Source organism: Dermacentor albipictus, chromosome 1 (assembly GCF_038994185.2).
Source record: "Dermacentor albipictus isolate Rhodes 1998 colony chromosome 1, USDA_Dalb.pri_finalv2, whole genome shotgun sequence".
Lineage (NCBI taxonomy): Eukaryota > Metazoa > Arthropoda > Arachnida > Ixodida > Ixodidae > Dermacentor > Dermacentor albipictus.
In genome coordinates this window covers 139,658,603-139,668,590 of record NC_091821.1, presented here as the reverse complement: position 1 = coordinate 139,668,590, position 9,988 = coordinate 139,658,603, and the positions used below count along the sequence as shown (strand labels likewise).

General features: G+C 43.2%; 1 long non-coding RNA gene across 1 annotated transcript; it reads left to right on the top strand.

Annotated features, from left to right (window-relative positions):
* The first annotated feature begins 51 nt into the window (after window positions 1–51).
* Window positions 52–5,054, top strand: LOC139050334 (uncharacterized). Its single transcript, XR_011508846.1, has 4 exons — window positions 52–482; window positions 552–720; window positions 2,890–3,122; window positions 4,904–5,054. It is a non-coding gene; the product is annotated as an uncharacterized lncRNA (long non-coding RNA).
* The last annotated feature ends 4,934 nt before the right edge of the window (window positions 5,055–9,988 follow it).

Sequence of the window (9,988 nt, the reverse complement as noted above, 5' to 3'; positions counted from 1 at the left end):
TCAGCCAGGTTGCGCCCACTGGCGTTCGACAAGAAGCGTATCCCCGCAGGCCGGCTGTACCCGGTTTAGAGGCAAACCGGATGTGACGTGAGCCAGTGCCGTACTCCCTGCCCCCAGATAGGTACTTGTACGCCTAGGGAAAGACGCTGCTAGGTGCTGCTGCTAAATCCCTGTGGTTTCTGCCGGCTCACGTAGGTTCGTTCGCGTGGTCTTGTTACGCCTTGCTGGATCGTGTTCAGTCATGCCGTCCTTGCGCGGCGTCATTGTCGGCGAGTCAGGTTAAATTCTTTAATAGGTCGCGCCTGTGCCTAATTGAGTCTATTAAAGACTGCACATTCAGTTTTGCTGGCTACAATTCAGTGTGGCTGGCGTGGGCTGTCTCCACGATGCGCTTCGAGCGTGTCGATTTCGCCGTTCTTTATGTTGGCGGAAATGACCGTGAAAGCAACATGGATCTACAAGAAATATGCAACAACATCAAGGTAAGTCTACTGAAATCACAAAATTTGAAACAATAAGCGCTAATAGTTGTGTTTTCTTTTAAATTTTAGGCCTTGATTGTTCAGCGAGACGGCGCCCGTCGTGCTGGTTTTCAAGGTGCTCTCTCGCTGGCTAGAAGATGCTGATGCGGAACAGAAAATGCAAAAACGTCGCTTGCTCAACCGCAAATTGACGGCTACGCTGAAGCGCATGCCGTGTCTGCGGAATTTGAACCCCGAGGTATGGACCCCTTTTTTCCAGAGGCATGCCGTTACATACCGTCAGGAACACGCTTGGCTTATTTCTGACTCGGTAAAAAAATGTTTCACTTTTTCTCGCTGCTCGCTGCTGAAGAAATGCGGACCGTTTGTCGTAGTTGTCTCCATCACAGGGTGGCATTACTGCGGTGAACAAAGCAAGTGTTGCCGTACATACTGTGCGCACTTCACCCTTTGTTGGGCGGTCGGAAAATATTGGTCCCACTATTCAGGGCAACTTCGCTACTCTGTAGCGGTGAAGTGTAATTTCTACCATTGAACGTTCCTGTGTAGACATGTTTCTGAATCACGTTAAGCACATTTTTTTCGTCAATTTCTTTGTCAAACATGCGATAGAGCGGTTGCGCAGATTGTTTACTTCCCTTTCTACAATGTTTGGTTTATTCTGTCGCCGTCCTTCAAACCACCACAGCGGCAAATCTACTCTTTTGATCGAAATTCCGCGTTTTCATAATAGCTGAATTTTGGTGCGGTTAGGTGTCTAAATTTCTCGTGCCCACAGCTACCAAAACAGGTGATCAAATTATTAGCATCGCGAATAAATCGCATTCCTACATATGCAAGCTGCTACATATTTTTGATTGATTGATTGAATAACTTTAATGAGCGGTTCTTAAAACGAAACCCGCTTTGCCTCTTCCTTGCTCAGTGGGTGGTGGCTGCTGCAGTCCTGCCAATATTGGTCACTGTGTATGGCACTGGATATGTGCTGCTTGGCATGTGTCCAAATGGCAACTTGGTTACCTGTTAAGTGCAGCTCAACATGTACCACTGGGTAGACACGTAGAACAAGAGGCAAGAAATTAAGTATACAACAGGAAATTTAAGAAGTCAGCCACAGAGAAGTCGGAAAGTCAGCATCGAAAGCAACCGAGTATGGACAAAAATGAACTAAACGAGACCAGGACATGCATTGTGTGCAGAATTATAGAAGTAAACGAGTGGTTGCATTTTACTGAACATTACAAAGGCTTCACTTATAACCGATTTTCACATATGCATGGAATCTGCTAACTTTTCTGTGCAAAACTCTACCGGAAAGGATATATTGCATCCATCGGTGTTAATATATTTCCTAGCATATTTTCTCTTTTTCAGCCAACATACACATCCCCGTTAAATCAAATAGATCACTGTAGATGGCTGCCACAAGCATATTACAAGAACTGTGAATTGGAAGCTGTTGGCTACCTGTGGCACAAAGTCATGCAAGGGTACATGTAGTCTTTGTGTGCACATTGACTTCATGTTTTACTCATTTGACTGGCTCCTATTGCACTCCGGCTGAATAGCAATAACACACAGGCCACTTTACGCTCGAGAAGCCTGCGAAAGCTGCAGGTACATTAATAAAAGTTCATAAGTACATGGCATTAGTGAAAAAAATTAAAACCTTTTCTGGTACAGCCGTGCGTTGTCGGAAGTGTCTCAATGCATTGCAGTGATTAAACAGGCACATATTGGCTGTACCACTTGGATTTCAGCGTGCACGCGTTGGCTGGATAAAAAATTCTACCATATTTTAACACCGAACATTAGCTCACGGGTGGAAAGCGCTGTTTCTGTTGTAAATAGATGTGGCTTGCACACAAGGTATGCTGCATGAACAGAAGGTGCTGCAGCCACATAACCTGACCTTTGATCTTCATTATGCTCACAGATTGAAGGGATGGAACTAAGTGCGTCTTTTAAATGCTTGATTTCAGCCAGTTAAATTTGCCAACACGGGGGATTCAAACCACTGGTGTCCATCTGCTGTTGGGCTGGATTCTCAATTTAGTGAGAATACTTACTGCGTTCATTGGTGCTGACAGATATCAAGTCAGTTGTAGCTCGGCATTTACTGTATTCCGTTTGTCACCAAAATGCTAGAGAACCACTCGAGATCTTTCGATGTCAGCATCGTCATAATCAGTGGGCACCCCATAAGAAAAATAGGTCAATTTTGGATGGTATCCTTGCAAGTGTGAGAAGGCTAGGCCACAGAAACTCTAGTTTCTGATTTGTGCACTATTCAGCCACGTTAAAATGTGAGGAGCCTAGACATCTAAAAGACGAGGAGCAAGCAAATTGAATGTAGCTACCAAGCAAAAAATGTGGAAGCGTAAGCTGTTGATTTTTTACTCTAAAGGCACGTTCACACTGAAGACGGAGCGGCTAAACCGGGCAAAGCTCTTGGCCAGGCGGATAAAAGCAGGCGTTAAACGTGGCAGCAAGCCCGATCGCTTGCGGACCACTTTTTTTCCTGCCCGCCAGAGCTGTCCGCTTTGCTGCAGCCAATTGGAACACCAGACGACGCTGGCGTGTGCGCGATGAGGATGGACGACCGGTGCCACGAGACGGCGACAAGTGCACCACAAAAACGTAAGATACTCCGCCTCGGCGGTGCGGGCAGCCAGGCAAGCTGTCCAGTATACAGGGTGTTTCAGCTAACTTGTGCCGAGGCTTTAAAAGAGAAAGACCGAAAGAAACTAGGCCTGCAGTACTCAAATGCAATCAATTCAGTAAACTACCCTTTTGAGCAACTTTAGTACTTACAGCTCATTGAGAAACATCTGCTTTATTTTTATGTGGTTATTTTTTCAGGACAAAAGAAAGTGCACAAAATCGAAAAAAAAGTACCATGCAACTATGCACTTTTTAGCAGTGATGAACAATGCGGCATGCAGACAGGATGTAAAAAATATGCAGTTCCGACACACTGAAAATTATGTAAGCAGCTTTCTTTGCTGCTTCTGTTCGTTGATGGCATTTGGCAGTGATGTGTTAAATGTTACCTTGCATGCACCACTTGTGTTTGTAGTACAAAGAGCTCACAGACAGACGTGCGCTCCGATGCTCAAGGTGGTGTTGTGCACCATCCATATCCTGTGAGAGTAGTGGCACTGTCATTCCCTCACATGGCGCATCGCATGGCGGGTGAGGTAGAGAAATCCGTTTATTGAATCCTTAGGAGAAATAGTTGCTGCCACGTCCTGTGCCCGACAGAGCAGTGCCTGCTGGCCACCCAGTGTTGCAGTGTAGGGACATTGAAGTTTTGATGCTGGACCACCACTTGCATACTGTCGTTCTGACGGCGTGGTGCTGTATTGCAGTTTTGCATCTGCACATCCTGTGTCAATTGTTGGCATGGACACACTTGCCGTGTTTATTTTTTTCAGAAATAGCATAAACATGCCATACCACACCTTGAACTATCATTATATTTTTAGTTTGCCCACAACTGTCACCATGTCTAGTTGTAGTGTTTTTCTTTTAAAGAGACTCCATACGAAAGATGCTTTCTGATGGCATCTTTACCTTCTCGTGTGATCATTCAGCGAGCACAAAGTACTGCAGCTTCTGCAATGCTTTTGTCTATTCCTTCCAGGCACACTACTCTCAATGTATCATTAGCGCTGAAATAGAATACCACCTGTTGCTCAAAGCAGCTTCAATATAGATTCTAATCGGAATAGGCAGACTTGTGGCAGTATACAACTTTCTATAGCCATAAAAGGCAAGCTAGCATAGTGGGGCATCTCAATGCTCGTAAAAGCATTCAACTGCATGTATCTCCAAATAACTAAGCTCAAGCAGACACTGTCAATATCTGTGCTTGTCACGGTGAGTTGGTGCGGGAACTTGAAGGTGTCGCTTTTCCTTCATATTTGTGTGTCTCTTATGTTTTTGCTAAGGCTCTTGCCACAGCAAAGTTGCTCTTGTGGTATTTTAGAAGGGTAATTTACTAATCACCTAGGCGATGTCATTTCCTACATTTGGTTGCACCGTGTGCATCAGTGCAATAAAATGGGTCAAACAGCTTAATACAAGATGTTGCCAGGCCTTTTTGGCACGACACTTGTGGATAACATTTTGGTGTGGCTTGGGCGAGACCGAAAGAGAGAAATTTACACATACGAGCACAAAGGCCAGGCACTGTTCCCTTGTGGCCTGCACAACCACTAGAATAGCAGCTAGTCTTATCAATTCATACCGAGTATCACAAAGTGGATTATTGCAAGAACTGTAGTTTGGTTGATACAAGGCACTTACAGCTGCAGCTGAAACATGTGGTGTGATCAACATGTATGTACAAGGTTACAACACTCTTCACCCTTTTTGTATTTAAGACTTTTTAAACTTTGCCCGCAATTTGATTACAGCTTTCCAGAGTTCCTTGGAAAATCCGCCCATGCTCCTGCCATGTACAATGCCCCCCCCCCCCCCCCCCCTCGATGTGGCATGCAAGATGGCAGCAGCAGCTGTGGAACAGTTGAAGAGGCGAAGAAAGGTCCACATTATAATAGGTTGTATGTAAATAAAACTGATTGAACACAACCGATTCGGCTTCCACTTTCGTCAAGACAATTGTCAGCAAACAAATGGAGTAATTTCAGTAGGGTGATACTAATAGTGCATAGAAATTCTTGGAAGCCTCGTCAGCTTTCTTGCTGTTAACAGGCTGTGTTGGTGAGGTGGTTTAGGCAGGGAATGCCAATTCATGAGGGATGGTCATGGCCACCATGTTCAATGTATGTGCAGCATCAATCAGTTCTCTAGACCAAGTGCACTAATGTCATGGCAGGCCAGCACTTCGTCGCATGATATATTTTCAAACCTCGCATGCTTTGGGGCTCTGAGAAAATTAATGAAGCATGAAACTAAAATCGGCATGTTGCAGTTTTCAATACAACCATCACTGCATTTGTCCATTCTTGAAACAAATTTTATTGTACCAAATGCATACAGAATTGTGGAATATCCGAAGTACATTTTGCTTGTTTTGGTCAAGCAGCTGGCAGAACAAAACCACAAAGTTCCAAAGCAGGAAGGTAACACTTCTTTTGAAGTACACAACGAGTGCAAAACTTGCCACCAATTAAAAAAAGAAGGGAGCTGCAACACACCATTTCTTGGTTCTTTGACCATTTATTTTTTCTTTTGTGGCTGATGTTTAAAAATCCTTGCTATAGCAAATGCAAAGACATCAAAAATCAACGCACGACAGATATTGGTACTATGGTGTAAAGTAATGAAGATATAATTTTGCATGCACATTATTTCGTCTGAAATAGAGGGATATAGCACAAACGTTGCTCTTAAATCCCAATAAAATATAAGGAACTCATGGGCTACAAGAGGGCTACGGATGATTGTTGAGGGCCTCGGCTTCTGTAATGTGCAGCTATACTTAAGTACACAAGCATTTTTGGAATCTGCCTCTACCTGGGTGCAGCTTTGTGACCTGGAATGAAAAGCCACAGCCATTGAGCTGCTGCAGTGGTGACATCACAGTAAAAGGGAATAGCGAAAAATTAAAACAATAATATGGCCATGCAACTTCCAACAAATCAGATAGGTCACCTGAAGCTTCTATTTCCAATTTTTCTGGTGTTGCATAGAAGGGCAAAAATCTTGAAATAGTGTAAGACTTTCATGCATAAACAATTGTGCATATCTACTTTTTTTTAACCGTGCAGATATTTAGCAAAAAGTTTTGAGCACGGAGAGCCCAGCGTTTTTGCAAAGGAGTTTCTAGGTGAGGTGGACACACTATGCTGCTAATAATGCGAGTTTCAGAAAATTAATTTTGAAAAATTCAGTCACTTTTTTTATTAGTAACTTGGCGGCAGCCTTCTAAATGGCATATTTGGAGGCAGTCGCATGTGAACGCACACCCTTTCTTTTTCTAAATCTCGAAAATTGCACTTATTTTGAGATATTCATTATCGCGCTCAATTGAGTACAATCAAAACTTGGTGCATCCTCCTCCACATCAGGCGGCAGTGCCCTGTCAAGAAGTGTGGGACAAAGCTTAAATGATAGCCTGATATGGCACGCTGACGCACATGCTTGCCAGGCAAAGTGTGTCGTATCAGCAGCTACAATGACTGGCCAAGATGTTTCCATCTGATGAGATAGCGGGACCTTCTTTTTTGCACTCCCAGCACACTCAGTTCCAATATTGCCTCGATTTGCCAGTGAAATTCAATGATGAATATCTTGAATTAGGTGCAACTTTCAAGATTTGTAAGAAATGAGAGTGCATTAGAGGAATTCCTCTGCAAGAATGCCACATTTTCCGCGCTCATAACTTGAAAACAAGAAAATCTGTACGGTAATAAAAGACGCCCTATACGTATACAGTGCATTGGAGCATTTCATGCAACCAATATTCAAGCACCTTCTGTCTACAAAGAATTCATAAAGCAAATTTATGCACTAATACTGGAATCAGTTACGAGCACTGGAAATGCAAACACTGTTACGAACCCTGGTCACATGCCAGGCATTGTGTTGCTGCTCTCTGCGTAGGGCCTATGAATAAAAACCACCTTCAACATCGCACAGTAAGCTACTAATTGCTATGTGTAGGAAGACTTACAGTTCTTCAAATGCAATTATGACCTAGACATTCTAAAGCTTTTCTAATAATGTACTTTTAGTGAACAAGTCCCCAAAACTTGGAACAACTCTGAAGCTATAATGCCATTATTATCTGAAAGATGCACTACACATTTTTTTAACGCAGTAAGGAAACATTCATAATCGACAATGCCACCATAGACATGAGAGTCATAATATTGCACTGCGTGCAGCAAGGATAGCACAATCTCGCACAAAAGATTAGTCTCTCCCGCAGCCTTTGAGGCCCCCTTTATTATGTCTCGCTTATGATGCCGTAACATAGTACGAAACCATGATGACGTAACTTATGATCGTGAGTTACTCTTGAAAGAAAGCTTGTGCACACATGCATATTCCTGCATTGTAACTCTGGAGTGCACTTACAGTAAGGACACTGTGAAAAGAAGAAAAATAAGGCCAACAGCAAGAACCAGGCAGCGCAGTGCGATTTGCACCTTCTCGGCTGTTGTCGGTTTAAGTCACCTTTGCTGCAGCAGAGTCGTGTTATGCGGCGAAGCATATTTATCATCATGCAGTGAAGCATATCTGAAGTTAAAGGAGACACTGTCACGGGGCCCCTGCGGGTGCTTATGGTTACCCGACACTAGCTTAAGTACCTATACTGTGACCTCTTCATGCATTTGGACAACACCAATCGCCATGTGTAAACCTCTGTGTTCACTGCTAATCTTGCCAAGAGCCTAAATTGTTCCAAACTACAAATTTCACCAAGTGGCAAACTTGGCAATGCTTCTGGAACCTCATTCTAAAGTACTTTAATACTACCAGGATGCTTCAATGTCAAACTGGATTAACAACCTGAGATGAAATTGCGCCAGCTTCTAACTTTCTGAATGTTTGCTTCACCTCCTACATCAGTGAGTAGGCAGTGTTCAATTGGCGCTCCCGCTTCACCAAGCAGACGACCGCTGACGAAAGCACAGTGAAGGCGAATAATGAGAGCGCAAGCAAACATTCAGAATGCGAGATCTCGCCCTTGGATTTAGAGAAAGGAAGGGTAATTTCATCACCAAGGAACCGAAGTATGCATTCAACAACAAAAGCTTCTGAACGGGCCACTTCCACATCAGCACTGTGGAAAGACTGATGAGCTCATCAACCAGCAGAAATTTTCACTCGTGGCAGAAATTTTCACTACCACAATCGCAGGTTTAAAGATATTTGCATGATGACATTTTGGTCCAAAAAGAAGATCCGTTTGAGCGATGGTGTAAGCGTGGTGCCCACTGTTGGCTCGGCTTGCGAAGGGCGACCTGCTGATACCAGACACTTAAGCAGCTCTTTTTGATGTCTGAATCCATGGTGACATGCACTAGGTGTCACTGCTCTTCGAACATGTTGAGCTGTTGTCCTTGCTTCATGAAACATTAAGTAACTACAATTATGACATTGTCAAACAAAAGTGTTGTATTAGAGAATTTTGTTAACCACGAAGCATAATATCCCTGTACATTATTTGCTATGCAGTCTATGTAGTATAACTATTTTGCACCTCTGGTTGGTGAAAAGAAATGGATTTTTGCAATACCAATAGTATTAATATTCGAAAAATATTCGCTTCGCACTTAGGTTTCATTATTCGAATTAGCTTTGAAATTAAAAAATTGATATTTCCACACCCATAGTTTTTACTCAAATACCTGGAGCATAAGTCATTTGAGGACGTAACTTCAGGAATAGCAACAGTATGCCACCAAAGAGTCAACACAGTTCAAATTTTTTTTACATTCTTTTACAATTGTTTTCTACTGTACATCATTAAAACGATCTTAAGCCTCAATAATTGACTAAACTAAGCTTTGATAACAGCTGCATGCTTGGAACGAACGGTGCATGTTCCAGCCACTCTAGGGTAGCAGTTTAGGGTAAAAAATATCTGTTACTTAGGAATGCCACTTGGTGACCTTGTGCAGAGAAATCCCAGCTGGACTTTGCCATTTGAAGCTGCTGCGCACAATGGCTAATCACTGGCTTCTTTGGTCTTCTCGATGGCATCTACTTGCTTGAGAAGCTCGACCTCAATGACGTCTGACCACTGGCAGCACATATTTCTGTTTATCACAGATAAAAATTGCCTATGAGCTCTTATTTCGCCCAAAACACAGACTTTTGCCACATTTAAGAAAGTGGCACTCTCCAAGTCAGTGTGGTCAGCATGTCTGGCATGCACTTTTATCTCCTGCGTCAGAGTGGAGTTACTATCCTAAATTAATGTGCTACAGAGATGACAGAGAGGTTGGCAAAGAAGTTATGTGCCCAGACAGAAAGAATGATAATATTTATGTCTACTGCAATCAAAGCCATCTATTTGAGCACCTTGCACCACCAGAGAAATCCTAATGGCTTCCTTTTCTTCCATCTCATAATGTGGGCGGTTACACCCCATTAAATGGTCCCTAAGATGGTTTTTGTCAACCCTGAGGAAATCTCTCACAGAAAACTTGTAGACAGTCTTGATAAGTGTTGTCAGATTACCTTTCAATGTGTCCTTTATCATCACTGTGGTGATCGTAATTTCAATTTATGTGCAGCACTCACACAGTGTGCACTCCTTGCAGACATCTGTAACTAGTGGCAGTTTACCAGCATACTTGAAGGGAGGAAAAAAGAGCATGGCCACACCAACCACATCACAGCATGTGCATACATCAGATGACATTGTGGAACCTAATTCTATGTCAGCAGGAAATGCATGGCTGCTGTCGCTATTTCGAGTGCAAATATTTGTCCCACGGGTACAGAGAAGTCATTATGGCAACCACATAATCCAGGCAGCTTAGTGCTGGGCAACTGCAATATTTATGAAGCAGCACACTGCA